The sequence below is a fragment of the Drosophila busckii genome, chromosome 2R (assembly GCF_011750605.1).
Source record: "Drosophila busckii strain San Diego stock center, stock number 13000-0081.31 chromosome 2R, ASM1175060v1, whole genome shotgun sequence".
Taxonomy (NCBI): domain Eukaryota; kingdom Metazoa; phylum Arthropoda; class Insecta; order Diptera; family Drosophilidae; genus Drosophila; species Drosophila busckii.
In genome coordinates this window covers 3,155,728-3,162,615 of record NC_046605.1, presented here as the reverse complement: position 1 = coordinate 3,162,615, position 6,888 = coordinate 3,155,728, and positions in this window count along the sequence as shown.

The following is a 6,888-nucleotide window of genomic DNA, read 5'->3' as shown; positions in this document are numbered from 1 at the left end:
AATACAATTCTATATGCCTAATAAAATCTGCACTGTGGGTCTATTCAAATTTATTATAGTTACATTTATGGAAAGATGCGAATATTTAAAACATTTGCGTGAATAAATTAAAGTAACAGATAACAATTAAATATATTTAAACATTAAGTGTTCGATTAAGTTGTCAAAGTTGAATAAAGTATATAAAATAAAATACAATTCCCTATACTGAAGCTTGCTGCTTAATAAAAACTTACTTTAATTCCAATAAAATATATGGAAAGATGCGAATATTTAAGAATTAATTTAAAGTTACAATTGAAATAAATAAATAAATGTATTACTTTTAATTGCTATGATTGGTATGAAATTTATTGAAATAGCTGCGAAGCTTTTTAATTTATTTTATTTCTAATTTTTAATTTCAGTTATAAGTTGAGTATAGTTGACTACAGTATTTAATTTACTATTGTATAAAAAACTCAATGAGTTACTTAAACTTATCCTAAACATAATGATGCTCTTAACTGTTTTTATATGCTCTAAAGACAAAATAGAGCAGATCTGAGCTACAAAAATAATTTCTTTTTACTTTTCTATGCTGTGTTCACTTTGTGGACATTTATTAATTTATATTTTATGCATATACTTACATTAGTGTGTGAGTCAGACTGCAGCTTAACGCTGTGTCCAAGCAATTACATAAGTGTTGGCTGCTAAACTTACCTGAAAATGTAAAATTATATGCATTTAGTATTTGTGTGTTGTTTGCTAAGCCAAAAGCGCTTCGACAAAATATTAATTGCAAAAATTAATTTCATAATGCACTTGTATGTGTGTGTGTGTGTGTGTGATCGGCGAGTAAAGCTTACAATGACATTGCTGAAAAGTCAATTTAATTTGCTGAAAGCCAACGCAGTGCCAAAGCACGTACAATAATTTGAAATGAGCCACGTTGATATATCAACAACAACAACAAAAGCAGCAGCAACAACAACAGCAACTGTAGCTGCAACTGCTGGCTAAATTTAATAAATTTTACACGTGTCAGCTGCGTGAACAGTAAGCCAACTCACTATATATACTATATATATATATTTGGCGAGCTCATTACGTTCACCTGTCAACGCGCATACGCCGCATATGCCCGTCAAGCGGCAGCTTCGCATGCGTGTGCTGAAAGCTGCCAGCAAATAATTTGTTGTTGTTGCTGTAATAATAATAATAACATTTTCAAAATTAAAAAATGCAATCTGTGAATTGATATTGACGCCATAATTACTTTGCTTACTAATTGGTAATCAATTTAAACGAATATATTTGCCAAAAATTTGCAATTATCAATAGCGTAATTTTTTTTTTTTTGGATTATTGTGGTTTTGATTATTTGGCAAATATGTGAACAAACGAAATGTGCATTTGCTGTTAATTGGCGTTTAATTAAGTTTAAATAAGCGTTTGTATTGAAAGCTAAATTTTCGTTTTGTTGTTTTCTCTCGTGGTCTATTTGAAGTGCCAAGCGAAATATTAAATATTTCTATTTGGATGTTGTTGTGGCGCGGCCTTCGGTTTGCACATTTAATATGTATACAAATACGGGGCGTATACTTAATCTGTGCAGACCAGGCCACGGCCGTAACAGCCAACAAACAACGCCAGCGGCTATTTTTGCTCTTTATGTCAAATGAAGCGTGCAAATGCCACAAACGCCGCCCCAAAATACAGAACGCACATTAAACGCGCAGCACAGGCCGCCTGCAGGCGCTTGCCTGGCCAAGGATCAGCAGCAGCAGGACATAGTGTCATGCTGTGTTTCGCTTGCATGTGTGTGTGTGTGTGTGTTTGCGTTTGTGCTTAACAAGCGCACAGGCGGTCAAGTGAGCAAAGCATTTGTTGATAAAGTCATCAGCAAATCGATAAACAAAATCAGCAACAGACCAGCCAAACATATTTACTATATATAGTAGCATACATATTGCAGCTACTGTTACTAACTGTACGTTTATTCATTAAAGCAGCTAGCTAAAAATAGAAACAATTCAAAAAGCCTACGCGGCGGCGTCTCTCTGCTCATGTCAAGTGCAAAGCCCAAAAGGGACCACAAAGTGTTCGAAGTTCTGACTACCCGTCAAGGCAGTAAACTTAAATTAAAGGAAGCAATCGCAAGTCCCAGTCGCAATTCTCATTTGCCTAAATGTCTTAGGCATAAATTTCAAATTTAAAATCAAGCACAAATGGCTTGAGCATTGATTAAAATGTGAAAATTTATACAGAACTAAGCAAAATCTTATAAATGATTTTATACATTTCGCAAAAATTATAAAAATATTCTATAAAAAATGCATTCAATTTGCTCAAGCGCTTTAATTTATGCTTAAAGCTTTTGTAACTTTGCTATATCATTTTGCACATTTCTATATTTTAGACCCCAACTGTTTCTTTCATTGTTTTTAGCTTCTACTGCATTTGTTATTCGCTCACTCGTCTGTTTTTTATGTAACTTATGCTTTGTTTATATTTGCAAGCGGCACTTCCAGCTCATTTAGCAGCGGCAGCTCTGATTCGATTTAATTAATTAGCTGCAGTGACGTCACCAGAAATTATTTTTGCGTATTTTTTTTAATTTGAATTTTATTTGTGCGCGTCAATTTGAGCGCGCGCTCAACTAAATGTGGGCGCTGCGCTGATAAAAATTTATGACCCGCAAAAATATAATAAAGCCATAAATCATTTAATGTGCGCTCGCAGTTTGTGCATGTTTAATAAACAAATAATGCCATACGCCGCGCTGGTGTTTTTATGTTTTATTAATTTTATGCAGCTCTGCAGATGAATTATAAATCTAACATGCAAAAGTGCACAAAGGCGCACAGTGGGGCATAACAAAAACAAAAACAAAAACACATGTCCTGCTGTGTGCGTGTGTGTGTGTGTGTGCTTGTCATAATCGAATTAGTTGCAATAAAGAGCGAAATTAATATCCGCAGCATGGCCACGAAACAAGTGAACGCTGAAAAGTATGCTACAATTGACTGAGTATGCAATCGCTCTATGATTTATACGTGCCACACGTGCAACATATTCGAGGCTTAGCCTAAGTTGCCAACTTGCGGCCATTTCCAGTACATAAAGCGTGCCATTGGCCACTTTAATGGTCACAGCTGAACGCTGAGCACTGAACACTGAAAGTGAAAGGCAGCGCCGCCTCAGCCATCGCTCTATGTAGATAATAAAATGTGCGACGGCATAAAGAATGCAAGCATAAAAGGATAACAGCATAAGCACATGATATACGCTTTTATCTTCACATAGCGTATAGAGTTATGTATGCCAGTCCGGCTAGGGCGGCTCATAGAGCAAACAAACAAAGCTTGCTAGCTGCCTAGATAAAAAGCGATTGCCGGGCGATAGCAGCAGCAGCAGTTGTGTATATCTACTCTAAATAGACACACACACACACACACATACACACAAATAAGTTGTCGTCTTGTGGTGCAGAACAATGCTGTAAATGTTGAGCTATGAGACACACACACACACACACACATAGACATAAAGTGTGCAGCACATCGACAGCACACAAATTCAATTTACTTGCGCCTAGCGCCTAGCTTTTGTCTAAGTGGAATAACAGAGTGGCGCATACACAAAGAAAAAAAAAAACTAAAGTTAGTTTCCAGCTAATAAAATGCACGAAAAAAAATAAAGTTAGTTTTCATTTAATAAAATAAACGTCTAAATAAATTTATATATATTGAGTTACACAAAAAAAATATAAAATTTGAAATGAATGCATTAAGCTTTGATTTAAGCTGCTGCAATATAATTTCAAACAATTTTAATTTCTTTCTCCTATTTACAAAAGAAATACTACAGCAATAAAATTACAAAACTGTCAAATTTATAAAAATTACACTTTTGGTAAATTTGGATATATGTAAAATATTTAAATTTAATTCAATTCGTTGAAAGTTGAGCTGCATTCATAATTTGCTTATTTTATTTTTTGTTATACACACAAAGCGTGCACAATTTTTTAAGCATTAATATTACAAATATCAAATTAATTGCTTACTAAATTTTATAAAAATAAACCGACACAAAATAATTTCAAACATTCTCTTCTCTGATTTTTTTTCTTTATTTTTGAAATACTACAACAATAACAATAAAATTAAAAAATGTTCAAATTTATATAAATTACACTCATTAAATATTTAATTCGTTTAAAGTTAAGCTGCATTCATAATAAACAAATAAGCCTCAAAGCGAATGATAATTATTAAATCAAATATTATCAATGCAAATATTTTGCTTACTAAATTTCAATTTATATATAAAAAGTAAAAAATAAATATCAATAACAAGCGCCTCAAAGCGAATGACAATTAGTTTTGCCATTGATAAACAAATATCAAATTAATTGCTTACCAAATAGCAAAATAAATGAGATTAGAGATTAGCAAATGAAGCTGCTTAGGGCTAGTTCTGCAACATATTTTCGCACTGTGCACATTTGTGTGTCTGTTTGTGTGTATTTATGCCAAAAAGCTCTGTTGCTAGCCCACGTTCGTAGTAGTAGTAGCAGCAGCTTTATGGTTTATTTGTCAAGTTTGGCAATGCATATCTCACTGAGTGAGAGCTAAAGCCTTTAGACGAGCTGCATAGTTTGGCAATTGCATGAGCAATGCTTTGCACCTACAGTTCATAGCATGACGACGTTGCTGGCTGCAGAAATTTTACGTGAATTGCTCGAAACGAAGTGTGTGTGTTGTGTTGGCTTTAGCTGCTGATGTGTTGATGTGCGCATATTGCCATTGCCGCAAGCACTCAAATGTATTGCCCAACAGTAGAGAGAGCCGTATGTAAAGCTATTGCTTTGACTTAATAGCCAAAAGCCCCAGCGGGCAGCCATTTGGCATATTTCTTAAGCCTTTTTTGTCTGTCTATTTTTGAAACTTGCTTGATAGATAGATAGACAGCTAGCTAGATGGATAACCAATGCCAGAGCAAATACACACACTTTTCGAAATTCACCAGGCAGCAGTTAAAACTTTAGCTGCCGCACTGTTTGTTGTACCAGCAGCAGCAAACAAATCCCACATGCCCCAAAGTGCTATTACTGAAATTGAAGACATCTATAAGTTTGCACTGCCAGCTTTAGGTAGCTGTATTTTTTTCTTTCATTCTTTCGCTCACTCTCTGTTGCTCTTCCTCTCATATGTGTGGCTGTTGTCGCTGGCAACGCTTTTATGGTAATGAGCTCACATTACAAGCAGCAGCAAACGCCAGCGTCAAGGCAACATTTTGACATGACGCCTCCTTTATTTTTGATAGCAGCAATGAGTAACAAGCGAGAGACAGCCCAAGAGTTTGATGAAAAGCAAATTGAAAGCTGTGGGGGGGTCAATCGATGCAGCTTGTGGGAAATTCCAATTACGATAGCACAAAATACTAAGAAAAGTGAAAAGTGATGTTGTTGTAAAATAACTTGTTGAAATTTTGACAGCAAATTGTGTTAAATAATTCGAAATAATTTGTAATTTAATCAATTTAATACTTTTTTTGTTACTAAATTAATTAAAATTATTTTTTTATATATTAAAAATAAAATTTTTAGCTCCCAGTTGCAGTCAAGCTTGCTTGAAATATAACGCATACGCAGCGCTGACCCTGCTGCTTTCACTTTACTATGCAGCAGGCATATCTTGATGACCTCACAACTTTCTTTGAGCTATAAATTTTGCAACTATCATTATAATTGCAGCAGCTGCGCCCTGCACTTTGCTTAAAGTTGCGCCAAACTTTACAAACGCCTCACGCGCTCAAGCGCTGTCTGCCGCTTGCCTTTGCCGAGTAAGTTTCTCACGCACTTCGCGCTGCTTTTCAGTCTTATCGCATAACAGCAAATGAAACGTCTACTTAGAGTGCGCGAGCCCTGCAGCGAACTAAAGTGTGGGGCATTAAAGGCGCTGCAGCGTGCAAAATGTTTGTTTCCTTAATTTAACTTGAACAGCATTTTTTTTACACTCACTGTTGCAACAGCTTCATTCTATGCCTTTAAAAGTCAAGCAGCACACATACTCATACACATACTCATTGTCAAGTGGCCACACACACACACACACACAGACATTTTCTCTAGTTTGTGCTTTGGAATTTAAAAATCTTTGCTCAGCTTGGCGCGCCTTTGTTTTTTATTATTGTTGGCACTTGCATGTTTTTATTTGTGCGCACACACACACACAACTTGATCCGGACCTTGAACTCGTCGCGACGCTAACGAGTTACAACAAACAATAACAAAACAAACAACAAAAGGCGCAAAGCAGTCATAAAAAAAAATTCGCTCTCTGTGGCACTGGCAAATATTTCATATTTATTTTAACGTACTTTTCGTTTCATTGCTCAGAGTGCTCATAAAAAATTATACACACACATTTGTATGTGTGTGTTTATTACATTAAGCGTGATTTACTTTTGGCAAAAGTTTTAATTGAATTTGGCATAAAGCTTTAAATGCATTTACTGCTCTGGCGAAATTTATGGCAGTCGCTGTTTGTTTTTTTTTATTCATTCAACTATTGAATGATTGCCAGGCCCAACATTAATTTCAATTGTAAATGCAAATTACTGGAATTTGTGCTGCGCACTCTGCTCTGTATTTGTTTTATGTAAAACAGTCGGCAATAAAAACTAAGCAGCAAAAACGCAACAACAATTGTGTGCTCATTAAAATATATTTGTATATTTATTTATAATAAATTTGTTTAAAATTGTCGCACACGCACAGATATAGACAAATGTCTGACTTTATAGATGTATGCTTCGGTGGACTGAATAACAAAAAACACGCATTTGTATGTAAAGCAGACAACAGCGAGAGAGAGAGAGAGAGAGAGAGAGAGA